The sequence below is a fragment of the Ranitomeya variabilis genome, chromosome 3 (genome assembly GCF_051348905.1).
Source record: "Ranitomeya variabilis isolate aRanVar5 chromosome 3, aRanVar5.hap1, whole genome shotgun sequence".
NCBI classification, from domain to species: domain Eukaryota; kingdom Metazoa; phylum Chordata; class Amphibia; order Anura; family Dendrobatidae; genus Ranitomeya; species Ranitomeya variabilis.
In genome coordinates, this window is record NC_135234.1 from 178,834,852 (window position 1) to 178,861,558 (window position 26,707).

A 26,707-nucleotide genomic window follows, 5' to 3' on the forward strand; every position below is an offset into this window, starting at 1 on the left:
TCTACCTTCTGCCTCTTACTAACTGCTGTTTTTTTAAAAAATTGGCTGTTCCGGCCTACTAAAGGTGTCTGTCTGCCCCTGCCTGGTGTTGTCCTCAACTGAATAAAGCTGAGCTTCTACCTTCTGTTCCAAATTACCATTTTTAAAAATGCAATTGGCTGTTCCGGCCTACTAAAGGTGAATGTCTGCCCCTGCCTGGTGTTGTCCTCAACTGAATAAAGCTGAGCTTCTACCTTCTGTTCCAAATTACCATTTTTAAAAATGCCATTGGCTGTTCCGGCCTACTAAAGGTGTCTGTCTGCCCCTGCCTGGTGTTGTCCTCAACTGAATAAAGCTGAGCTTCAACCTTCAGTTCCAAATTACCATTTTTAAAAATGCAATTGGCTGTTCCGGCCTACTAAAGGTGTCTGTCTGCCCCTGCCTGGTGTTGTCCTCAACTGAATAAAGCTGAGCTTCTACCTTCTGCCTCTTACTAACTGCTGTTTTTTTACAAAAATTGGCTGTTCCGGCCTACTAAAGGTGTCTGTCTGCCCCTGCCTGGTGTTGTCCTCAACTGAATAAAGCTGAGCTTCAACCTTCAGTTCCAAGTTACCATTTTTAAAAATGCAATTGGCTGTTCCGGCCTACTAAAGGTGTCTGTCTGCCCCTGCCTGGTGTTGTCCTCAACTGAATAAAGCTGAGCTTCTACCTTCTGCCTCTTACTAACTGCTGTTTTTTTAAAAAATTGGCTGTTCCGGCCTACTAAAGGTGAATGTCTGCCCCTGCCTGGTGTTGTCCTCAACTGAATAAAGCTGAGCTTCAACCTTCAGTTCCAAATTACCATTTTTAAAAATGCAATTGGCTGTTCCGGCCTACTAAAGGTGTCTGTCTGCCCCTGCCTGGTGTTGTCCTCAACTGAATAAAGCTGAGCTTCTACCTTCTGCCTCTTACTAACTGCTGTTTTTTTAAAAAATTGGCTGTTCCGGCCTACTAAAGGTGAATGTCTGCCCCTGCCTGGTGTTGTCCTCAACTGAATAAAGCTGAGCTTCAACCTTCAGTTCCAAATTACCATTTTTAAAAATGCAATTGGCTGTTCCGGCCTACTAAAGGTGTCTGTCTGCCCCTGCCTGGTGTTGTCCTCAACTGAACAAAGCTGAGCTTCCACATTCTGGCTTTCGCCCTATACTATCAGATATTAAACTGCATTTGGCCTACTAGTGTGGTTAGGCCCTTGAAACAGTGTCTGCTGCTCTTGGGTTTGCTACTCCACTGAACAAAGCAATGCCGCCTGTTTAGTCCTGTTACCAATTTTGAACTGCATTTAGCCTACTTTATTCTTTGGCCCTATATCTGTTTCCTCCTCATCCTGCCCATTGCCCAGCCACTGCTAGATGAGTCTGCTGGTACATTGACCTAGACCACTACATTCCCCTTATACTCTACACAGCCAGAATCTGACCCTGCTGAAAGTAAGGTTCCCCTTCCCGCATGTTATACCACCTTACACAGGGACAGAGAGGAAGGTGCAGATGAAAGTGCAGGTTCCTTCATCAGGTGGGGGGCATACTCGTTGGCGACGTCACTGGCACAGGGCCCCTCAGAGTACGCAAAAGTGTCGCTGCTGGTGGGAGGCGCCCCCGCCATGCAAACACACATCGCTGTACTTTGAGGGGCCCTGTGCCAGTGCCAATGCGAACGAGTGGGCCCCCCCTGCTTGCTCAGGATCACAGCACTTGCAACGTTGAAATACTTACCTTTCCCTGCAACACCGCCGTGACGTAGTCCGCATTTCCTGGGCCCACGAAAAACTTGAGCCGGCCCTACTCCCCCCACAACTTTTGCCAAATGACCCCCAATTCCCTATGCCCAACTATTATTATAAAGTTAATTAAGATTGACAAGCTTCAGAAACAAGAATGGATGTTTTTGGCATTAAAATGGGCACTGTAGGTGTTTTCCTGGCCTCCACTCACTGCCGACTATGCTTCCCCATTGACTTGCATTGGGTTTCGTGTTTCAGTCGATCCCCGACTTTTAGCGATAATCGGCCGACTGCACTCGACTCGACTCTGGACAAAATCGGGTTTCACAAAACCCGACTCGATCTTAAAAAAATGAAAGTCGCTCAACTCTACTCATTACTGTTATAGGAAGGAATTGATTGCAATTATTAATTCCAAAGCGTGTGCAACCAATTATTAAGTTGAGGGTGTCAACAATTTTGTTCTTCCCATTTTTAGGGATTTGTGTGGAATGATGTCTAATTCGCCTTTTTTTGTTTTGCTGTGTTGTTCCAATACACTCAAAGGAAATAGACGTATATAACAAAACGTGAAATTGCAATAATTTTCTAGAAGAAATACTACATTTTCTAGAACAATTTCAATGGTGCCAAAACTTTTGGTCATGACTGTGTATCTACTGTACTTGTTAATGTGCACAATAATGACAATCTTTGCTATTTATTCATGTAAATTTGTCTTGTTCCCTTTATCTTTGGTATGGAATATGGTGCAGAATATTACTGGCTTAGAGAATTATTCTGCTTCAAATCTTTGTCTGTTTTAGTATTTCAATTAGCGATGAGTGGATCAGACAAAATTTTAATTTGCCTACTGGCGCAGATTTTACTGGGAAATTTGATTTGCAGAGAAATTATTGGCCTCAAATTTGAAGATGTAAAAAATACAGGTACTCACATTTCACCTCTCCAGCTATTCCTTCTCATCTGTGCCCACTGTCTGATCCTGTGAGCCTGTGTTGCATCAGATCTCTGCACTCGCACATGCATTAACCTCTGGTATCTGAGACTGGAAGTCACAGCTCAGTGTTCACTCTAGGTTCGGTCTCTTGGCCATAACTAAGCTCTGAAGCATGCACTGTGAACTAAAGAGCCTAATTGAAAGCAAGAAGCCCCAGCTCATAGTGAATGCAGGGCTAATGTTAAAGGTCTGGAGGACCAGATAGTGAGCAGGAAGCAGTGGGTGCAGCTGGAATGGTAACCAGTCGGTAGAAAGTTAAAACATATAAAAAAAGTATTCAGTTCATCATTCATCTGTTCAGACATCCACGCTGCTACCTGCCTGCTGTTCACTTCTCTGCATCTCTGTCTTGTCACATCTCTGGTATTCACGCTAGGCCAGAAGTGCCACTAGTAGGCCCCAGAGCATGCTCCATGGACTTAGGGACCTGCTCAGAGCAGGAAGCTCTGGCTCAGAGTGAATACCAGCTGGAAAGGTAGGTAAGGTCGGTAAGCAGTAAGTTGAGGAAATTTATTGGATTATTTTATTTTTTAAATCATATATTTATTATGCTCTGGAGTCTGAGGAGAGCCTGGAGCATAATGAGGGACATTCTATTTGTGGAGAATAGCATCACTGCAAATCTAATTTCCCTGGAGAAAAAGCACAATCTAGCAAATTCTATTTTTCTATTCTCATATACTCATCTCTAGCAATCGGGGTTTTGAGTGGAAAGATGCAAGAGCTTTTGGAAGGGGGAGAAAATAAAGAGGAAACACAAGATAACATGAGCTCTGTGAGGGAAGAGGGAAACACAGCTCTGGGGGTAAAGCGGCTACCAGAAGAGCTGGTAAAAAAGCTATCATTAAAATGTAAAAAAATGCAACTGAAGCTGCTTCCTGTATTTAGAGAGGCACAGACAGGCAGATGCTCCAGGATTTCCCAACGCTCGCTCATATACAAAAAAGGTGACCAGAATCACTTACTTATAATTGAACCGGAGCTTATCATGCTACCTTAAAGGCCCCTTCACACATAGCGAGATCGCTAGCGAGATCGCTGCTGAGTCACAAGTTTTGTGACGTAACAGCGACTGTCATGAATCCCCAATGGCTAGGGATAGCACAGGATAAGCAAAGTATAATAAATATCGGACGAGCTCTAGGGTGATGGAACCTGGGCTGACCGCTGCCCTACGCCTGACAAACGCAACTAGAGATAGCCAGGGAGCGTGCCTACGTTGGTTCTAGACGCCACGCACCAGCCTAAGAGCTAACTAGTACTGCAGAGAAAACAAAGACCTCAGTTGCCTCCAGAGGAATTAACCCCAAAGGTATAGTTGCCCCCCACATGTATTGACGGTGAAATAAGAGGAAGGCACACACATAGAGATGATGTATATAGCTTTAGCAAATAGAGGCCCGCTGAAAACTAGAAAGCAGAATGACACAAAAGGGGACTGAGCGGTCAGCAAAAAACCCTAATCAAAAAAACCATCCTGAGATTACAAGAACCCATGTGCCAACTCATGGCACATGGGGAGAACCTCAGTCCACTAGAGCAACCAGCTAACAAAGAGACATTCTAAGCAAGCTGGACAAAAAACCAAACAACTGAAAATCAGCACTTAGCTTATCCTGAAAGATCTGGGAGCAGGTAGGCAGGAACCAAACAGAGCACATCTGAACACATTGATAGCCGGCAAGGGAAATGACAGAAAGGCCAGGTAAAATAGGAAACACCCAGCCTCTGATGGACAGATGGAAACCAAAGGCCGCAACCCACCAAAGTCACCCAGTACCAGCAGTAACCACCAGAGGGAGCCCGCAAACAGAATCCACAACAGTACCCCCCCCTTGAGGAGGGGTCACCGAACCCTCACGAGAACCCCCAGGGCGATCAGGGTGAGCTCTAAGGAAGGCGCGAACCAAATCAGTCGCATGAACATCGGAGGCGACCACCCAGGAATTGTCCTCCTGACCATAACCCTTCCACTTAACCAAATACTGGAGTTTGCGTCTGGAAACACGAGAATCCAAGATCTTTTCAACAACATACTCCAATTCTCCCTCCACCAGCACCGGAGCAGGACGCTCGACCGAAGGAACAACAGGCACCTCATACCTCCGCAACAACGACCGATGGAACACATTATGAATAGCGAACGATGCTGGGAGATCCAAACGGAAAGATACAGGGTTAAGAATCTCCGAGATCCTATAAGGACCGATGAACCGAGGCTTGAACTTAGGAGAAGAGACCTTCATAGGGACAAAACGAGAAGACAACCACACCAAGTCCCCAACAAGAAGTCGGGGACCCACGCGGCGACGGCGATTAGCAAACTGCTGAGTCTTCTCCTGAGATAACTTCAAATTGTCCACCACCTGATTCCAAATGTGATGTAGCCTGTCCACCACCACGTCCACTCCAGGACAATCCGAAGACTCCACCTGACCAGAGGAAAAACGAGGATGAAACCCCGAATTACAAAAAAAAGGAGAGACCAACGTGGCCGAACTAGCCCGATTATTAAGAGCAAATTCGGCCAGTGGCAAAAAAGCAACCCAGTCATCCTGATCAGCAGAAACAAAACACCTCAAATAAGTTTCCAAGGTCTGATTAGTTCGCTCCGTCTGGCCATTCGTCTGAGGATGGAAAGCAGACGAGAAAGACAAATCAATGCCCATCTTGGCACAAAACGTCCGCCAAAATCTAGACACAAACTGGGATCCCCTGTCAGAAACGATATTCTCCGGAATCCCATGCAAACGAACCACGTTCTGAAAAAACAAAGGAACCAACTCAGAGGAGGAGGGCAACTTAGGCAAGGGCACCAAATGAACCATCTTAGAAAAGCGGTCACACACAACCCAGATAACGGACATTTTCTGTGAAACCGGGAGATCAGAAATAAAATCCATGGAAATGTGCATCCAAGGCCTCTTCGGGATGGGCAAGGATAACAACAACCCACTAGCCCGTGAACAGCAAGGCTTAGCTCAAGCACACACTTCACAAGACTGCACAAAGGTACGCACATCCCTAGACAAGGAAGGCCACCAAAAAGACCTGGCCACCAAGTCTCTTGTACCAAATATTCCAGGATGACCAGCCAACACAGAAGAATGGACCTCGGAGATGACTCTACTGGTCCAATCATCCGGAACAAACAGTCTTTCTGGTGGACATCGATCCGGTTTATCCACCTGAAACTCCTGCAATGCGCGTTGCAAGTCTGGGGATACGGCGGACAATATTACCCCATCCCTAAGGATACCAGCAGGCCCAGTGTCTCCAGGAGAGTCAGGCACAAAACTCCTGGAAAGAGCATCTGCCTTCACATTCTTTGAACCTGGCAGGTATGAAACCACGAAATTGAAACGAGAAAAAAATAACGACCAACGAGCCTGTCTAGGATTCAAACGTCTGGCAGACTCAAGGTAAATGAGATTCTTGTGATCAGTCAAGACCACCACGCGATGTTTAGCACCCTCAAGCCAATGACGCCACTCCTCAAATGCCCACTTCATGGCCAAAAGCTCCCGATTACCCACGTCATAATTGCGCTCGGCGGGCGAGAATTTTCTAGAGAAGAAAGCACATGGCTTCATCACCGAGCCATTAGAACTTCTCTGTGACAAAACCGCCCCCGCTCCAATCTCGGAAGCATCAACCTCCACCTAAAAAGGAAGTGAAACATCTGGTTGACACAACACAGGAGCAGAAGAAAACCGGCGCTTAAGTTCCCGAAAGGCCTCCACGGCCGCAGGAGACCAATCAGCAACATCAGCACCCTTTTTAGTCAAATCAGTCAAAGGTTTAACAATACTGGAAAAATTGGCAATGAACCGACGATAAAAATTAGCAAACCCCAAGAACTTCTGAAGGCTCTTAACAGATGTAGGTTGTGTCCAGTCACAAATAGCCTGAACCTTAACGGGATCCATCTCAATAGTAGAAGGAGAAAAAATGTACCCCAAAAAAGAAATCTTCTAGACTCCGAAGAGACACTTTGAGCCCTTCACAAACAGAGAATTGGCCCGCAAAACCTGAAACACCTTCCTGACCTGTAGAACATGAGACTCCCAGTCATCAGAAAACACCAAAACATCATCCAAATACACAATCATAAACTTATCCAGATATTCACGGAAAATATTGTGCATAAAGGACTGAAAGACTGACGGAGCATTGGAGAGTCCAAAAGGCATTACCAAATACTCAAAATGGCCCTCAGGCGTATTAAATGCGGTTTTCCACTCATCACCCTGTTTTATCCGCACCAGATTATACGCACCACGAAGATCTATTTTAGTGAACCACCTAGCCCCCTTAATGCGAGCAAACAAATCAGTAAATAATGGCAATGGATACTGGTATTTGACTGTAATCTTATTCAGAAGGCGATAATCTATACAAGGCCTCAGGGAACCATCTTTCTTTGTCACGAAAAAAAAAACCTGCTCCCAGAGGGGACGAAGATGGACGAATATGTCCCTTTTCCAAGGACTCCTTAATATAATTCCGCATAGCAGTATGCTCTGGCAGTGACAGATTAAATAAACGACCCTTAGGGAACTTACTGCCAGGGATCAATTCTATAGCACAGTCACACTCTCTATGAGGAGGGAGCGAATTGAGCTTAGGCTCCTCAAAAACATCCCTATAATCCGACAAAAACGCAGGGATCTCCGAAGGAGTAGATGAAGCAATAGAAATCGGAGGTGCATCATCATGAACCCCCTGACATCCCCAGCTTAGCACAGACATTGTTTTCCAGTCCAGGACAGGATTATGAGTTTGTAACCATGGCAGACCAAGCACTAGTACATCATGTAAATTATACAGTACAAGGAAGCGAATCACCTCCTGATGAACGGGAGTCATGCGCATGGTCACTTGTGTCCAATACTGCGGTTTATTCATAGCCAATGGTGTAGAATCAATTCCCTTCAGAGGAATAGGAACTTCCAGAGGCTCTAGACTAAAACCGCAGCGTTTAGCAAATGACCAATCCATAAGACTCAGGGCAGCGCCTGAATCCACATAGGCATCGACGGAAATGGAAGACAGTGAAAAAATCAGAGTCACAGACAAAATGAACTTAGACTGCAGAGTATCAATGGCAAAGGATTTATCAACCCTTTTTGTGCGTTTAGAGCATGCTGATATAACATGAACTGAATCACCACAATAAAAACACAAACCATTTTTCCGCCTATAATTTTGCCGTTCACTTCTGGACTGAATTCTATCACATTGCATAGTCTCAGGTGCCTGTTCAGAAGACACCGCCAACTGGTGCACGGGTTTGCGCTCCCGTAAACGCCGATCAATCTGAATGGCCATAGCCATAGACTCATTCAGACCTGTAGGCGCAGGGAACCCCACCATAATATCCTTAATGGCCTCAGAAAGACCATTTCTGAAGTTTGCAGCCAGGGCGCACTCATTCCACTGAGTAAGCACCGACCATTTCCGAAATTTCTGACAATATATTTCCGCTTCATCATGCCCCTGAGAGAGGGCTAATAAAGCCTTTTCAGCCTGAATCTCTAGGTTAGGTTCCTCATAGAGCAATCCCAATGCCAGAAAAAACGCATCCACACTGAGCAATGCAGGGTCCCCTGGTGCCAATGCAAATGCCCAATTCTGAGGGTCGCCCCATAGGAACGATATAACAATCTTGACCTGTTGAGCAGGGTCTCCAGAGGAGCGAGATTTCAAAGAGAGAAACAATTTACAATTGTTCCTGAAATTCAGGAAGGTAGATCTATCTCCAGAAAAAAAACTCTGGAATAGGAATTCTAGGTTCAGACATGGGAGTGTGAACAACGAAATCCTGTATACTTTGAACCTTTGCCGCGAGATTACTCAGGCTGGAAGCCAAACTCTGGACATCCATGATAAACAGCTAAGATCAGAGCCATTCAAGGGTTAAGAGGAGGTAAGAAGCAGCTAGACAGCAATTAAGGGCTAGGCAGCAAAACTCTGAAGGAAAAAAAAAAAATTTCCCTTGACACTTCTTTTTCTCCTGCTTCAGCCCAAACAATTAACACTTTGTGGGCCGGCTATACTGTCATGAATCCCCAATGGCTAGGGATAGCACAGGATAAGCAAAGTATAATAAATATCGGACGAGCTCTAGGGTGATGGAACCTGGGCTGACCGCTGCCCTACGCCTGACAAACGCAACTAGAGATAGCCAGGGAGCGTGCCTACGTTGGTTCTAGACGCCACGCACCAGCCTAAGAGCTAACTAGTACTGCAGAGAAAACAAAGACCTCAGTTGCCTCCAGAGGAATTAACCCCAAAGGTATAGTTGCCCCCCACATGTATTGACGGTGAAATAAGAGGAAGGCACACACATAGAGATGATGTATATAGCTTTAGCAAATAGAGGCCCGCTGAAAACTAGAAAGCAGAATGACACAAAAGGGGACTGAGCGGTCAGCAAAAAACCCTAATCAAAAAAAACATCCTGAGATTACAAGAACCCATGTGCCAACTCATGGCACATGGGGAGAACCTCAGTCCACTAGAGCAACCAGCTAACAAAGAGACATTCTAAGCAAGCTGGACAAAAAACCAAACAACTGAAAATCAGCACTTAGCTTATCCTGAAAGATCTGGGAGCAGGTAGGCAGGAACCAAACAGAGCACATCTGAACACATTGATAGCCGGCAAGGGAAATGACAGAAAGGCCAGGTAAAATAGGAAACACCCAGCCTCTGATGGACAGATGGAAACCAAAGGCCGCAACCCACCAAAGTCACCCAGTACCAGCAGTAACCACCAGAGGGAGCCCGCAAACAGAATCCACAACAAGCGACCTCAGTAGCGATCTCGCTATGTGTGACACGTAGCAGCGACCAGGCCCCTGCTGTGAGATCGCTGGTCGTGTCGGAATGGCCTGGACCTTTTTTTGATCGTTGAGGTCCCGCTGGGTAACACACATCGCTGTGTTTGACACCTTACCAACGACCTCGTTGACGACTCAGACACCGACATATAGGCGTGCATTTGCGTTGCCTTTTCCGCGCCCATTCAGTTCCGATTGGTGGTCGGCTGGTCGCTACTGCATTCTGATTGGTTGGCGGCCTTGCCATATGAGGCTACACGATAGCTCTTCCGTCCTTTGTTCCTGAGCGCGTGGTGGATTGCAGATCGTTGTAGAGTTCTCCGGCCTGCGACTCCTCTTCCATTTCGATTATTATAATCTGTTCTTCAACGATTCTTCTGACAACTATACTTTGTGCACGGTAGGTATCGTTTGGGGTCTCAAATGAGTTTTAATTTTCCCCTAAATTTTTATAGGGCACCTACTAATAATTACCTGCTATCATTGCTCTGGAGGGAGGGAGTGAGGGCTTGGCTGCTATCTGTGTACATATACTTTTACACGGGCTGCTATTTTAGGGGGTCATGTGTGTGCACACCCATACAGCATGTTTTCTGTCATGCATGTTAACGGAATGGAGTGCATTTATGTTTTTATGATTTTATGTATTCTTATTTATTTATTTTTTTATAACTTTCTCATCTTTTTATTTTATGTGTTTCAGTTTGCAGCATCATGAACAATGCGCAGTGTGCTGTTGTGTTTGCTGCATTGCTGGTTGAGGAAGCTCGGCGTCAAGATGAGGCACGGATGCTAGAGAGGCGTTCCAAACGAAAGGGTCGCATGTGGACAAGAGAGTGGCTGCAGAAGAGGTCTGATTTGTCCCACATGCAACTTGTAAGAGAGCTTCAGGATAAGAATCCTCATGATTTCCGCAACTATCTGCGGATGTCTGAGGAATCCTTCAAACATTTACTGGAAAGAATTACTCCACTGATTCAACGGAAGGATACAGCGATGCGTGCTGCTATCCCGGCAGATGAAAGATTGGCAGTCACGCTGCGATTCCTGGCCACCGGGCGCTCGCTACAAGACTTGCATTTTTCTTCAGCCATTTCAAGGACCCTGCTCAGCGTTCTAACTCCAGAGACATGTAATGCGATTTTCCACAGTCTACGTAGCTACATGCAGTTTCCCAACACGGAGGAGGAATGGAAAAAGATTGCCTCCGATTTTGAGCAGCTTTGGCAGTTCCCTAACTGTGGTGGGGCTTTGGACGGGAATCATGTCCGGATCACTCAACCACCGAACAGCGGATCCTATTTCTTTAATTATAAGGGCTATTTCAGCATCATCCTGATGGCCCTTGTTAACGCGAATTACGAATTTATAAATGTAGATGTTGGCATGAACGGAAGGGTTTCCGATGGTGGTGTTTTAGAGCACACACTCTTTGGAGAGCGTTTGAACAACTGTGACCTTCACTTGCCTCCCAACTCTGAGACTAGAGGCAACCTTAATTTTGTTTTTGTCGGTGATGAGGCCTTCCCGCTTCATCCCAATCTTATCAAACCGTTCCCCCCAAAAAGTCTAACAGAGGAAAGAAGAATTTTCAATTACCGCTTGTCAAGGGCACGTCAGGTTGTAGAAAATGCATTCGGTATCATGGCTAATCGCTTCAGAGTTTTCCACACGCCTATTAACATGAAGCTTGAATCGATAGACTCCGTTGTTTTGGCTTGTTGCGTGCTTCACAACTTCCTTCGCCGTCGCGATGCTTTGGCGTACAGTCCACCTGGCTTCATGGACTCTGTGGGCCTAGTAAATGGGGAAGTGCAGCTCGGTGAATGGCGCGCAAATGATCCCGCAATTGCAGGCCTTCAACCATTGGGACCTGGCAGAAACACCCACGATGCGAAGACCTGCCGAGACAACTACTGCCAATATTTTAACGGTCCTGGTGCTGTTACTTGGCAGCAACAGAACTTATAGTGGGCTACTACTGACATTTATACACTGTTTTAATTATTGTACTGATTTGTCTAATAAACTGTGTGTTTTACTTTGCAAAAGCTTTGTTTCTCATTCTTTCAGTAGTAAGGGCCCGTATATACCGTATATACTCGAGTATAAGCCGACCTGAGTATAAGCCGACCCCCCTAATTTTGCCACAAAAAACTGGGAAAACTTATTGACTCGAGTATAAGCCTAGGGTGGAAAATGCAGCAGCTACCGGTGAATTTCAAAAATAAAAAAAGATGCTTCATACCGTTCATTATGGCCCCATAGCTGTGCCATATAGTGCTCTGCACCATTCATTATTGCTCCACAGCTGTACCATAGAAAGCTGTGCCATATAGTGCTCTGCACCGTTCCTTACTGCCCCATAGCTGTGCCATATAGTGCTCTGCACCGTTCATAATTGCCCCATAGCTGTGCCATATAGTGCTCTGCACCGTTCATAATTGCCCCATAGCTGTGCCATATAGTGCTCTGCACCGTTCCTTACTGCCCCATAGCTGTGCCATATAGTGCTCTGCACCGTTCATAATTGCCCCATAGCTGTGCCATATAGTGCTCTGCACCGTTCCTTACTGCCCCATAGCTGTGCCATATAGTGCTCTGCACCGTTCCTTACTGCCCCATAGCTGTGCCATATAGTGCTCTGCGCCGTTCATTATTTCCCCATAGCTGTGCCATATAGTGCTCTGCACCATTCATTATTGCTCCACAGCTGTACCATAGAAAGCTGTGCCATATAGTGCTCTGCACCGTTCCTTACTGCCCCATAGATGTGCCATAGAAAGCTGTGCTGCTGCTGCAATAAAAATAATAAAACACATACTCACCTCTCTTGCTTGCAGCTCCTCAGCGTCCGGTCCCGGCGTCTCTCTGCACTGACTGATCAGGCAGAGGGCGGCGCGCACACTATATGCGTCATCGTGCAGAAATCTACACAGATACCTACATATACACATACATACTCACAGACATACAAATATAAATACCTATCTAAACATAAATACATATCCATACATTAAACCACCAACACTCCAGTCTTCCTGTGCAACCGGAGACGCTGTATTGATAATGCGTCACTTTTAGAACGCAGTAGCGTATTCGGTCTGACCTGGAGATTAGAATTCAGGCCGCTTCCTTCGCGCACGCAGTAGCGTCCTGTAATAACCGCGGTGACGTTGATGCGTCGTGGGCGTGGTTTACGGCGTTGATGCGTTGTGGGCGGGTTAAAGGACATTGCTGCGGCCTAGCTTGCAACTAGAGGCAGCAAAATGGCGGCCAGGAGGCGAGCAACACCATGGGGCGACGCAGAAGTGCGCTTAGTTACAGAGGTAGATGCCAGGGATTATGGGTGTCATGAGCACTCAGAACATCCAGTCCTCCATAAGCAGGCTGTGCTGCGGAGGATCAGTCGGGGCCTAGCCCAGAGATTTGGGGTGCAGCGCTCCAGTACCCAGATCCGGAAGAAGCTGGCGGATCTGCAGTACAGGTCCAGTGAGCGCATCGCCAGCATCCGGTCACAGAGCCTGCCCCATCGTGGTGAGTGGTGTTAAGATAGGTTAGCATAGTATATGGCCACGGCCGTTTTTAGTGTTTCTGCTGCCCTCGGCACTTTTCGTGCTGCCTCCCCAATTGATGAGTATGCAGAGACTGTCAGCAGTGACTTGGGCTACTTTCACACCACTGTTTTTTGTCATTCATGGCAGATCCAACAGTTTTTCCTCATGTGTCGTGTAAAAGATCAGTTACGACAACACTGCATTTGGCCTCATTCATTCCCTATGGGACTTGTGGACATGTGCAGCACTTGCGGTTCTTGCAACAGCAGAAAAAAAAAATGCTAGCAGTGTTTTTTTGTCTCAACGCAAGTGCAAAACCGCAAGTGCCGCACATGTCCGCAAGTAGCCATCACTACCTGTCCCTGCACCTTCCTTGCTCATCACCATCCCTCCCTGACCATAAACTAAACTATAAAGCTTTCTAAACTGTTTTCTATACACAAAAAAAAACAATTACATGACATATTCCAATGATAATGAGGGCGGTGGTGGCGCGCACCTAACGTCAGACACACCGTTGTAACATGAGGGGCCCTGGGCTTGTACCGCCGTCCAGGAGAGAGTGTCCCCCCCAATGTCAAACAGTGCTCCACCATTTGCTAAATTATCTGTCGCTGCTCCACCACTGTTTTGTATAGGCGCTGAAATCCTTCCATGCCTGGCACAGACAATAACAACTTGTTGACATGTATGATTCTTCTTTAAATATTCAGGGGCCCTGTCCTACATTTACACCAGGAAATACTTTGCGCCAAATTACAATGTCTGAAAGTCAGCATAGGAGCACACCCCTGTACCAAAGTATGCCACCCTTTTGTTTTTTTGTGGGGGGAGGTTTGTTTTATTTTAGTTTTGGATACATTAACATAACTTTAGGTTTTGGGACTCGGTGTACTTACTGTGTCCGACACTCCTTCCAATTGTCCTCCACTGACCACACCAATGCTGCCTGTGTACCCCTGTTACCAATTTAAAACTGCATAGAGCCTAGTTTATTATTTTAGGCCTAGGAAGTCTGTCTGCGGTCCCTCCTTCTAATTGTCCTCCGCTGACCACACCAATGCTGCCTGCGTGCTCCTGGCTATGGCGTAAGTGCATTATTTTCCCAGCTTCAGGAATACGGCCGCCATAGTCGGCGCATGCACAGACTGAGATCGCATTTGGACCAAGATCACAATCTCCGCACACAACTTCAGAAATATGGCCGCCAGGAAAGCAATGCACTTCAAGTAGCTCACCGCCAACATCAAGCCGACAGCATTGCACCTCTCGGACCCCCCCTACTCCCATTCAGGGCCCGCTGCATTGTCCCACTTCTGCCACTGCAGACTTCCAGAGGAAGGGACTCGGCCTCATGTACTTACAAGACAGACCATTACTACAGGCAAGATATGTCATTACAGGACGGGGGATGCGATTACTGGACTGGAAACCTTAATAGAGGACAGGGGACGTTATTACAAAGGCGGGGACATGTATATGTATCACCGATACACAGCTCAGGGGGGACAGTATACACACATATACATATACACCACACAGTGCTCCATCTTGTACAATGGCAGCACATAATGCTCTGCTCCGTACACACACACGCATGTGGCTCTGCACACATGCCGGTCCGCTCCGCACACACCCGGTTTGGCTCCGCATGCCTCGTACACACCCGGCTCGGCTCCGCACACCTCGTACACACCCGGCTCCGCTCAGTGCGCCTCGTACACACCCGGCTCCTCTCTGTGCACCTCGTACACACCCGGCTCCGCTCAGTGCTCCTCGTACACACCCGGCTCCGCTCTGTGCTCCTCGTACACACCTGGCACCGCCGAGTGCTCCTCGTGCACACCCGGCTCCGCTACGTACACCGCGCACACACACACACACACACGACTCCGCTTCGCACCCACGCGGCTCCACTCCTTACACCTCGCACACATGCCAGTCATCTCCGTACAGCTCGGACACACCCGGCTCCGCTCCGCACACCTCGTACACATGCGGCTCTGCTCCATCCACACTGTAAACCCCTCCTTACCCCACACATAAACGAACCCTCATCCATCACCATGACAACCAGCACTGCACAGTCCTGCATACAATGAGGCCCCTGATCATATGACCCAAAATATGGCCCTGTATATGGCGGCACATTAGTTACAACAGTAATTACAGTGCAGCACCTCAGGTATGTAATAATGTAATAATTTATTTTTTCTCCAGCACCAGCAGACCCGGAGCCCCAGCCGGAGTCACCTATAGGCTCGTCACCAACAGGCTCGCCAGCATCACTCCGTGATATGGGTGAAGCCTTGTCTCCCGGTAATTCTTGCACTAAAAAAAAAGGTCCATACAACTTGTAAAGGATAGGGCTGTCGTGTACTATGAAGTGTTGTATCTTTCCCTAGCCGGTGATGCCAGAGGATCCGGGTGGTCCCTTAGCTCGTCATCACCCGATTTACCCGGAAACCGTAAGTGTTAAATAACAAACCCGTACCTGATAGTTAGATGCATGTACAGAATAAGTTTTACCATTCCCTCCATAGAAATCCCTACATTAGAGGACCTCCTGGCTTCACACAGGAGGATGATGGCGGCACAGCGGACACTGACTGATGCAGTCAAACAGCACGGAGTGATGCTGGCAAGTTTTGTGGCTGCCCAACAGCAGAGCGGCAGCCACTAATTGTTTTTTTTTGTTGTTGTTTTTATATTTCAGTTTTTTGTTGGTGTTATATTTATTTTCGTTATAAAACAAAATTACAGTTTATATCCACTGATGTGTACGCTTTGTTAAAAACAACTAACATGTTTCATCATCACTCACACTCATTATATGTATGCATCTGTATACATGCACCCAGCCCATTACCCCGCCTACTAGACCTGCAAATAACTATATGCTGAATTCAGTAAAGCAGGCTGCAAGTTTGAATCAACAAAACATTTTTATTTATAACAAATATTAACATAAATAAACATTTTAAATTAACTCTTTCATAAACAATAACTTAACTATATAACAATTATACTTAAACCCTAAATGTTAAATGGAACTAAAGTTCTTCATAATGGTTTTCAGCATTCAAAAATCCTTGGCTGGGCGGAGAAGATAATTGTCCAAGGAAAGAATGGGAAAACCTGGGATATTGTGGTGGAGGGGCAAGCGGCAGGTTTGGATGAGGTATAATTCGACGGTGTGCTGGTGTGCCACGCATTGCCTCAGGCGTTTCATTCATTGGCTGCCGTGAACAAGGATCACGTTCCATCCAGCTGTGCACACTTGACCTTTCATCCAGTTGACCGGCTGCCGCTTTGCTTAAAGTTTCAAAAATGACCCTCTCGGCGTGGATCCTTTGTGTGTCTTCCAGCTTCCCTAGCTGATCAGCGGCAAAGTTGGCAAAGCTGTCCACGGTAGTGTTGCTCTGCTGGCTTAACATCTGCTTTGCCAAACTGACTAACTCTGTTGATGGCGACACGGTGTCCTTTCTTCTACGACAATGGTTTATCCGCCGTGGTACAGAAGCTGAGTTGGGGGTTGAGGGTGCAGGGTCTTCTCTCGACCCCTCAGTAGCCTCCGCCAGGCTTGGATCATAACCCAGCATGTCATCACTGGTCGGGGTGGACAGATCATCATGCCGATCTTGCTGCAGGAACAGAAAATTAGAAAATTAAGAATTAAGGGGAGGAACTAGTAGTACAGGATAGGATTTGTCATGCAACGGTATGAGCACTGAGTGGGGCAAAAAAGTAAAGGATTGTACTTATCTGAAGTGGAAGGGATAACTTTTAGAAAATGCAGCATAATAAAAGAGGGAAAAACTTAGTTACTATTTTCTAGTCTACTATGGAATGAGAGACCAAGTTTTAATGCTTTTTACAGGGAAGCAAGCAAAGAAGGTACTTACATCTCCAACAGGGGTGTCAGTCGGGATCACAGGGTCTTGATCCAGGGTCTGCCGCATTGAAGATGCCATTGTGCGCGGCAGCTCCTGGTCACGGGTGAAGCCAAGCAAGTCATAGTACCATAACGATGGCACATAAACCTCATCTGTGGCGGCACCAGACTTCATTGACTTCACCACCTTGTTCAGCTCCTTTTTATAAACTGTGCGTAGACCCTGGATCTTTTTCCGGACAACACTCTCATCTACCTTCTCGCAGGGGTTATGCTGCTTAAAAAGAGCAACAAGTTTGACATATGCCTCCCTTTTCTTATTTCTGTTACTGTAGTCAGCAGATTTAATCTGCCAAAGGCAGGGCAGGGATCGATACATCTCAATTAATTCCCGTACAAATTCCTCGGTATTGAAAGACATCTGAAAGAAAGAAAGAATAGCATACAATGAGCATATATGGAACATTTTAAACAACATTTTAAAAAGAGTTAAGTTTGAGCCACACTACTGTGTACCCACGTTCCTAACTTGTAAGAATGTAGAATAGAGAACAAGGTGCCAGGACTGCTAATAATCACTGCCAGTCTGCGGTCCCTCCTTCCAATAATCCTCCGCTGACCACACCAATGCTGCCTGTGTACCCCTGCCAGCTAATGGAACCTGCATAGAGCCTAATTTACTATTTTAGGCCTAGTAAGCCTGTCTGCGGTCCCTCTGTGCCCACAAGACTACCTAAAATGGCTCCATGTGCAAAAGTATATGTACACAGATAGCATTCAAGCCCTCCCTCCCTCCTTCCAGAGCAAAGATAGCAGATAATTAGTAGGTGCCCTATAATTAATGAAGGAAATGGAAACGCATTTGAGACCCCAAAGATACCTACCGTGCACAAAGTATAGGTATCAGAAGAACCGTTGAAAAATAGAATCGAAGAGAAGTCGCAGGCCGGAGAACTCTACAACGATCTGCAATCCACCACGCGCTCAGGAACAAAGGACGGAAGAGCTATCGTGTCGCCTCATATGGCAAGGCCGCCAACCAATCAGAACGCAGTAGCGACCACCAATCGGAACTGCATGGGCGCGGAAAAGGCAACGCAAATGCACGCCTGTGTGACTACAACGTCACACAGGACGTCCCTCATCGAGGTCTGTATCATCGTAATAGCAGCCATGTGACAGGGTCACAACGACCAACGACATCGTTGTACAGGTCGCTACAGGTCGCCGCATCGCTGCTGCGTCGTTGGGAAGATCGCACTGTGTGACATCTCACCAGCGACTTCATAGCGACGCAGCAACGATCCTGGACAGGTCGTATCGTTGTCGGAATTGCTGTAGCGTCGCTATGTGTGATGGGGCCTTTACTTTTGAGATCAGTAATCAATGGGCACCTTATCCTCATGAGAATGAGATTATTTGGTGGTTGCATGTGCCAAATACACATTTTGGAACTACTAAGAGAAAGACATAGCAAATCATGTTGTTCTACATTGTTCCTGTGACTGCAATATATTCCTATGTTGTTTATGTTTCTGCAGCTCAACATCCAATATTCATGGACTAGATGAAGTTATTGCTGTCTCGGCCATGAAAGAATAAAATGGCAAGAACCTTTTAAAGAAGCAAAATAAAGAAAATCACGAGAAAACTGCATTTACAAAAGTCTTTAAAGGCCATTACTAGGTACAGTGAATATTTATCATTGCAAAATTCCCTTTAGTAGGTTAGGTTTTTAAGTTTTGTCGGCCATTTGACACAAAGGTATTCAAGAAAATACATGTATATTTGATCAGAAGTAAATATTTATATGCTTCCATACGGATAGGTATTTCATTATCATTTGTCAGAAAACATCAATAAAATGGAATGTCTTAGAAACAATTTGTATGCCCAAGAAAAAATATTCTGAAGCAACATCAAGCTTGTCTTTATTATTACTATTACACTGCTGTCATTGCTTAGCAATTTATTATTAATAGAAAATAAGAAGCAAGATATTTCTGGAGAAAAAAAATTGCTTTATCTACGTAATGTGTAGAACTTATCTAAAAGGTGGCCACTCCCCTGATAAAAATGACAAGACCTGTAATTAGTAATTACTCTCTATGCGACTAGAATAGTTGCTAGGATACTGTAAGGATGAAGATTTCCTTTTTGCTGGCACTGAGCCCCATCAAAAAAGAAAAAAAAAAGAGAGTAAAATAATTAATATTTGTGTTTACTAGTTACAGACTCGGTATGACACAAGTCAATTATCTTGTGTGTATGCTACAAATATACATTTTCCATAAATCTCCCTGGACTCTCAATGTGGCTCTTCAAAGATGAATAGAACCGTCAGAGGGGATTGTTCTTTGTGGCTGACCTTGCCTAGTATTCTTTTAGCTCTGCAGTAAATCAGCATTGCACATCAGCTTATTGCTTATTTATAACCATGGTTAATATGCAGTATAAGTAATTTATGATTTGCTGTTGGTTTGCTCCAGACAATGTTGAATCATGCGCAGAGCAGGTGACATATGTAGGACATCTGAATGTCCTATCCAGCTCAGCAAGTGTGACACTGAATTGTCTGGTTATGGATCATTAGATTAAGGGAATCAAGCATTTTTCTTTCTTTTAACCTGTGAAATACCACTGATTAGTGCTATTTTTAATATTTCATTACAACTTTGTATCTATAGAGTTAACTTCTATATGTTCAAAATTCAGAAGTTATTTGGAAGCGTAGGACATTTAAGGCAGATCCTTCCTTCAAAAACCAAAATACAGAATTCCGCATATTATATTGTATATTGATTTAGATGGCATAATACCAAAGTAATTTGATCTGTGCCACAGAAATCAGATAATAATTTATTTTTAATTGCATTCAATTAAACTTCACAATGTTAATTGCCCATATCTTTAGCCACTGTTTTTAATTCTTCAATGCATTCTGCAATGTAAAAAAAAAAAAAACTTTTAAAATAATTCTATTATAAGATCCTTTTGGTTTTACGTATACAGCTAAGATCTAAATGCTTGTATTTCTGTTGTTACATGACTACAAAATCTGATGAAGGGAAAAAATGGTGTCTTGATGGCTTTGTCTGTAAGGATCCTATCAGTGATTATGTTCTCTCTTATGGTGCGTACAACATACCATAGACACAATCTAATATTAACATGAAATGGCCATTTATTCTACATACTAATATAATATAATACTAATACAACTTCACATTCTAAAGTGCTTAATATGAATAATAGTTGTATGCGTTTTGGAGTTTAACTAATTTACATAAATATCCATTGAGACAAAAGGTGCTGCTAGATAACTTACAATACTTTTACTTTTCTGAATGTTTGAAAGATATTTTCAAGGACTCTTGACTGGCTTTACTTTGACACATATTTGGCCCCTAGCAGACTGAAAACTCTGTGAACTACTCACCTTCTACTTTTTCCAGATGCTTTCCTGATGTCAGGACTGCCTGTACACCACTTTCCACTTTTCAACGGCAGTATTTTTGCATCTTCCAAAACCAGAAGTTGGCCCAATAAACAGGATGTACAATAATAAATTATATTGTGGTACCGTGTTAGCCAGAAAAATCAATATGAATACTTTTCTGCCCAATAATGACAAAAGTATTCTCAGAGTGATACCTTTATTGGCTAACCAGAAAATAAGCTTTCAGAGCACAGTGGCTCCTTCTTCAGACAGGATTACAAATAAATTAATAAGAAAAATGCACAACATTAAAGGGACACTACAGTAGGACATTTATTCATGAGGTGGGATGCCTACTAAAGATAAGCAAAGGAAATCAAATTAGGCATTTTTTTTACCAATGGACAGGCATTTGGAATGATGTTCTTAGTTAGTTATCTGTAGTCTGTCTTGTGGAGGTGTGAATTGTATCCATGTAGTGAGTCATAAATCCAGGTGTTAAATTGAGTCCTAGTGTCAAAGAACTGAACGTCTTTATCAGTTTGAATTCCCAAATGTTTCTGTCTCTCTCATCCTTAAAATGACCTTTTTGTATTAAGACTTTTAAATCTGTCATACAGTGTCCAGGTCCAGAGAAATGTTTTCCCACAGGTGTGTCCATTTCATTCCTGATTGATTGTCTGTGTAGATTCATTCTTTATTGTAGTTTTTGCATGGTTTCTCCAATATAGATACTTCCAGGACACCTCGTACATTGTATCATGTACAGTACACCACTTTGGAGGCTGTACATGAAAAGAAATCCATGACTGTATAGTCCTGATTTGTGTTTGGTATGCAGACTGTATTTGTTGGTAATATGTGGGTACAAGTTTTGCATTTTTTATTGTTACGTGGCAATGTGCCCGTCACTGGTGGTGATGAGAGGAGACTTCTGACAAGGAGATTCCTTAAAGTTGGGGGCTGAATGTAGGAGAGAAATGGTAGTTCTTGGAATGTCTTTCAAATTGTGGTCTCTGTAAAATATGGGTTGTAGATCAGCACCAATTTTCCTTAGGATGCTCATGTGGGGGTTGAATATGACCACAAGAGGTAATCTGTTGTTGTCCTCTCTAAGTTTGTTATCCAAGAGGCTGCTTCTTGGAATCAGTCGCCCAATAAACAGTAAAGTTGTTTCCCTTATATCCATACTTTATTTTTGTGTAAGACTACTAATTTTGCTTCCAAAATACTGGTACAAAATAGTGGCCAAAATGGTGTTCATATTTTTTTGCAATGGTGACTTTTTGTGCACACATGAGAGGCATTCATTAAAGATTTCCCCTGACCCATTTCCTGTGGACTGAGAGCAATGAAACTTGGCACAGTAATTAGTCCTTCACTACATAGATGCCACCTGGCTACACACACTTCTCCCATTTCTTTAAGCAACTGTAGAACCTCGCTTGTAGAAGTCGACAGATTGCTCCAAAAGCCACGTTGTGACTTCAGAAATCAGAGTGTCATCATCTGGTTGCCCGTCAAAAATAACTTCATTGTTGGAAAGAGGTGGAAGTCCGATGGTACGAGGTCGGGTGAATAAGGGGGATGAAGTAGAATTTAAAAGCAAAAGGAACATGCTTCCATTTGGGCAACATGTGAGTTGTGAACTGGTGCATTGTCTTGCAGAAGGCAGACACTTTTGGTGAGCATGCCACGTCTCTTGGTTTTGATGGCCTCCGCAAATTCTGCAGCAGTGAAGCATAGTATGCCCCAGAGATCATGGTACCATTTGATATGAAATCCATCAATACTTCTTCGTGCTGGTCACAAAATACTGTGAGCATGACCTTGCCTGCTGAGGGTTGGGCACGTGCCTTCTTTGGAGGCGGTGAGTCATGATGCTTCTATTGCATTGACTGGACTTTAGTCTCAGGATCATAGTAATGGACCCAGCATTCATCCTTTGTGATCAGTCAGTTGAAAAAGTCCTCCTGGTTTCAATGGCACATCGTCAATAGAGCTTGAGTGCATTTGACGCACTCCTGCGTCTGAAAAGGTGTGAGCAGCCGGGGAACCCAGCAAGCAGATACCTTATGCATGTGAAGATAGTCTTGGATAATTTTTTCCTTGGACCCCACGCTAATCTTGACATTTTGGGCTAGGTGGGGAATAGTTAAGGTACCGTTACACTAAGCGACGCTCCAGCGATATAGACAACGATCCGACCTAAACTAGATTGCTGGAGCATCGCTGTTAGGTCGCTGTGGAGACGTCAAATACAGCAGCTCCAGAACGATGCAGGAGCGATCCAGTGACGTAACGGCGACTCACTTATAGTTCACGCTCCATGTAAAAACATTGCTGACATCGTTGCTTTTGCTGTCAAGCATGACGATACACGCCGATCTAGCGACCAAATAAAGTTCCAGACTTCTAGCTCCGACCAGCGATATAATAGCGGGATCCAGATCGCTGCTGCGTGTCAAACACAACAAGATCGCTATCCAGGACGCTGCAACGTCACGGATCGTTGTCGTTCTCGTTGGAAAGTTTTTTAGTGTGAAGGTACCTTTACACTGAGATTTTCCAAATTGGCAACCTCCACTTGCTGGATGGTGAGTTTGTCAATAGCAGAGTGAGGTCGCCCTGGAATTGGAGCTGTGTGCACTGAAGTCCGACCACATTTGAATTTACGATGTCAGTTCTTGACTACAGCATATGATGGGGAATTATCACCATAAACCCCTTTCATCTCATTGAACGTCTCCTTTGCTGTGTGGACTTTCAAGTAAAGGAACCTGATGAGACGATATATAGCAGAGAAAAAAAAGTCTTTGTTCCAGCTCCTTAGATAAAATCTTCAAAATTTATTTAATCAATTAAAAATGACAAAAGGCATGCTCCAAGACCGCACCATGTGCACACAAAAACAGCAGGCGATGCGTTTCGATTGCATGGTGCGGTCTGGGAGCATGCCTTTTGTCATTTTTAATTGATGAAATAAATTTTGAAGATTTTATCTAAGGAGCTGGAACAAAGACTTTTTTTCTCTGCTATATATCGTCTCATCAGGACAGAGTTCCCGTGCACCTGGAATGTGGTGAGCTGGCTTTATTTTCTTGTTGACTTCAAAGGAACCTGATGACTGCTCTGTATTCCACTGGGTCCATTACCAATCCTCACACCACTCAAGCCCCTGTAAGATCAAAACCATTATCAGTTCTGAGTTGCAAGTAACCTTATGGAGACTTATATCATTACACATGTGCAGTTTCAGCTTCCTGTGATAAATAGAAGTGGGTCAGGGGAAATCTTTAATGAACGTCTCCCTCGTTTCTTTCTTTTTCTCTCTCTCTCTCTCTCTCTCTCTATATATATATATATTAAGAAAACAAACACCTGACCAGCATCTCCATGCAATGTGAATAGGTGCATGCTGCAATGACTGCACAATATGCAGCAAAAAAGCACACCAGCACTCTATAAAGAACAAAATATATGTAGACACTGAACAGAGGAGATCTGAAATGTATTGTTGCTAAATGCAGTGTATACAAAAATTAACTTGCAAAAATGAAGGTTCTTAGTACATATATTTCAATGTACTTTCCCTTTAAAGGGAATCTGTCACCAGACATTTTCTGTCTAATCTGACAGCAGAATAATGTAGACAGAGACCTTAAAACCTGCTTTGTGTCACTTACTTGTCTGTTTAGTTTAGTTTTCATAAAGTCATTGCTTTATCAGCAGAAGATTATCAGTAAAGGACTAGTAAACCTGGTGCCATATAGTCCAACCACACCTCCCACCATTGATTGGTAGCTTTCTGCATATGCACAGTGTACAGAGAAAGCTGTCAATCAGTGGCGTGAGTGGGCGGGGTTATACAGAGTACAGCATTCATAGAACTGCTAGATCTGCAGCAGATAAAACAGTTTTTAATGATGATTGCAGCACTCAGTAATGTAAGTGAATGGAATCAGGATCTCTGCTCCTACATCATTTTGCTTTTACATGGGGAAGCAGATTCCCTTTAAGACAAATTTGTATCAATTGCAAATATATTTTATGTTATTCACAACATACTGCTTTATAGGCCACGGTCATTGTCAAAAACAAAGCAAAATCTGCTAAAACCCTTTCTGATGGCATTGTTGATGTGACATGAATGGTGTTTCTTGTCAATGCAATCTTTTATCAGTGATTTTGTTAAAATCCTAGAATACCTTGTGAAACCTTACCCTGAATAACCTTGACTTGTATAAGTTACCGCTGAATGCGCTCAAATTGCACAGCAATTCAGAGGGAGTGTCAGCTCTTGTTACTTCCATTAAAAGCCTGCAGCTCCGCAGCTTAAACTATGAATGGGTCAATGACTACTGTTGTGAAAGTGAGCAAATTAATTGAGACATCTACATACTACATTGTAGAACTCAGATGCATAGAGGAATAGATCAAAAATCCTGTTCTGTACTACAGTATATTCCCTTCTATACATGGCCAGCCCTGAAACTGCCACTGTAATGTTGATGAAAAATTGAATTCTACATCAGAAGTAAAGGAGAAGATTTTAAAAGAACTGGTAATCTGGTGTATTCAGCCATTAGTCTCTAAAATAATACCGACAGTGCACAGTACCCAATATTTAATGGATGCAACTGGTTCATAAAGAGTTATATAATCAAAAGCAGTTATATCCATATGATGCCTCTGGTCTTGCTCTTGGAAAATATTTCAATATTTCTATCCAGTCAATCTAATGGAAAATCAATGTAACTGGAGGGAATATGTATAGAGTACTTCTGTGGCAGTCAACATGAGAGATCTCAATGTGTACGATCTGTGTGAAGTATCTCATGCCTCACACAGATTGTCTTAAGAAGGGAAAATAAAAAATAATGGCAACCCTTGAGGCTTTTCATACATTATTATTGAAAATTTAAAAGTGCTTTATTTTGTCCTTGAAAGGTCACTTGCCTAAAATAGGACCTGCAGCTTTTCGTTCAATATTTTTCTCATTCCCGTTTAGAAATTTACTCATATATAACCCTATATCATATATTCTTTAATGCCTAATTATTTCTTTATTTCATATGAGAGAACTGATATTTGTTAAATTTATTTCACTTTATTAATACATTCACTTACTTACAATTGCTCTTTTTTCCCTTCTACCCAGGTAATTTTTCTCTTTTCTAGGCTCTACGTAGAAACATTAAGTCTCTTATCCCTGTATTTACCAGTCCCCACTTCAACTCCTGATCCAGCTGCTCTGCTCCGCTCCTACCTACTGCGAGGGACTTTTTCAATGACCTATGAGTCATACAGGGTAATCTGACTTATTGTTTCTACATAAAGCTTAGCAGGCTAGTCTGCTTTTAACCCCTTTCTGCCATCTGACGTACTATCTCGTCTATGTGCCCTGGGCCCCTCTGACTATGGACAGGATAGTACATCATGGTCGATCAGCTGTACTCATGGGTGGTGTGTGGCCGAGTGGCAGCAGATTCTCACAGCTGACACCCGGCACTAATTGCTAGGAGCATTCACAGTATGCTCATGGCACTTTAACCCCCAGAACATTACGATCAATCATGATCGCAGCATTCAGGAGCCGGCACGCCGCAGGATCCCGATTGCTGCCATGGAGACCCGATGTCGTCATGACATCTGGGTCTCCAGAGATGAGAGACTTCCTGTTATGGGCAGTGATAAACAGGAAGTCTCTCAGGTCAGTGTAAAATACAGGCAGCGCTGACAACTTCTATAGCTTGCAGATCTGCATGCTATATAAGCGATCATCCTGCACAAAATGATTGTCCCATAGCGGGACAAAGTATAAAAGTAAGAATAAAATAAAAAGAAAATTAAATAATTGTAAAAACATTTTAAAAAATAATAAAAAATAATAATAAAGAATCAATATTTATTCTGTCAATAAATAAATGTTTGCATACTGTATAAAAAATCTAAACAATAAAAGTACACATAATTGGTATCCCCGCGTCCGTAATGATCCGAAAAATAAAACTGTCTCATTAGTTAACCCCTATAGTGAACACCATAAAAAAATGGCAAAAAACAATGCTTTATCATCATACCGCTGAACAAAAAGTGGAATAACATGAGATCAGAGAGACGGATGTAAATAATCATGGTACCGCTGAAAATGTCATCTTGTGCCGCAAAAAACAAGCCCCCATACAGCTCAGCGGAAAAAAAAGTTATAGCTCTCAGAATAAACCAAT

At 43.9% G+C, this 26,707-nt stretch overlaps 2 long non-coding RNA genes across 2 annotated transcripts in view; one reads left to right on the forward strand and one right to left on the reverse strand.

Annotated features, from left to right (window-relative positions):
• Nucleotides 1–26,707, reverse strand: part of LOC143818051 (uncharacterized) — a 102,060-nt gene that overhangs the window by 35,140 nt on the left and 40,213 nt on the right. The window lies entirely within an intron of this gene.
• On the forward strand, nt 15,404–15,744 carry LOC143818050 (uncharacterized). Its single transcript, XR_013224282.1, has 3 exons — nt 15,404–15,462; nt 15,549–15,611; nt 15,687–15,744. It is a non-coding gene; the product is annotated as an uncharacterized LOC143818050 (long non-coding RNA).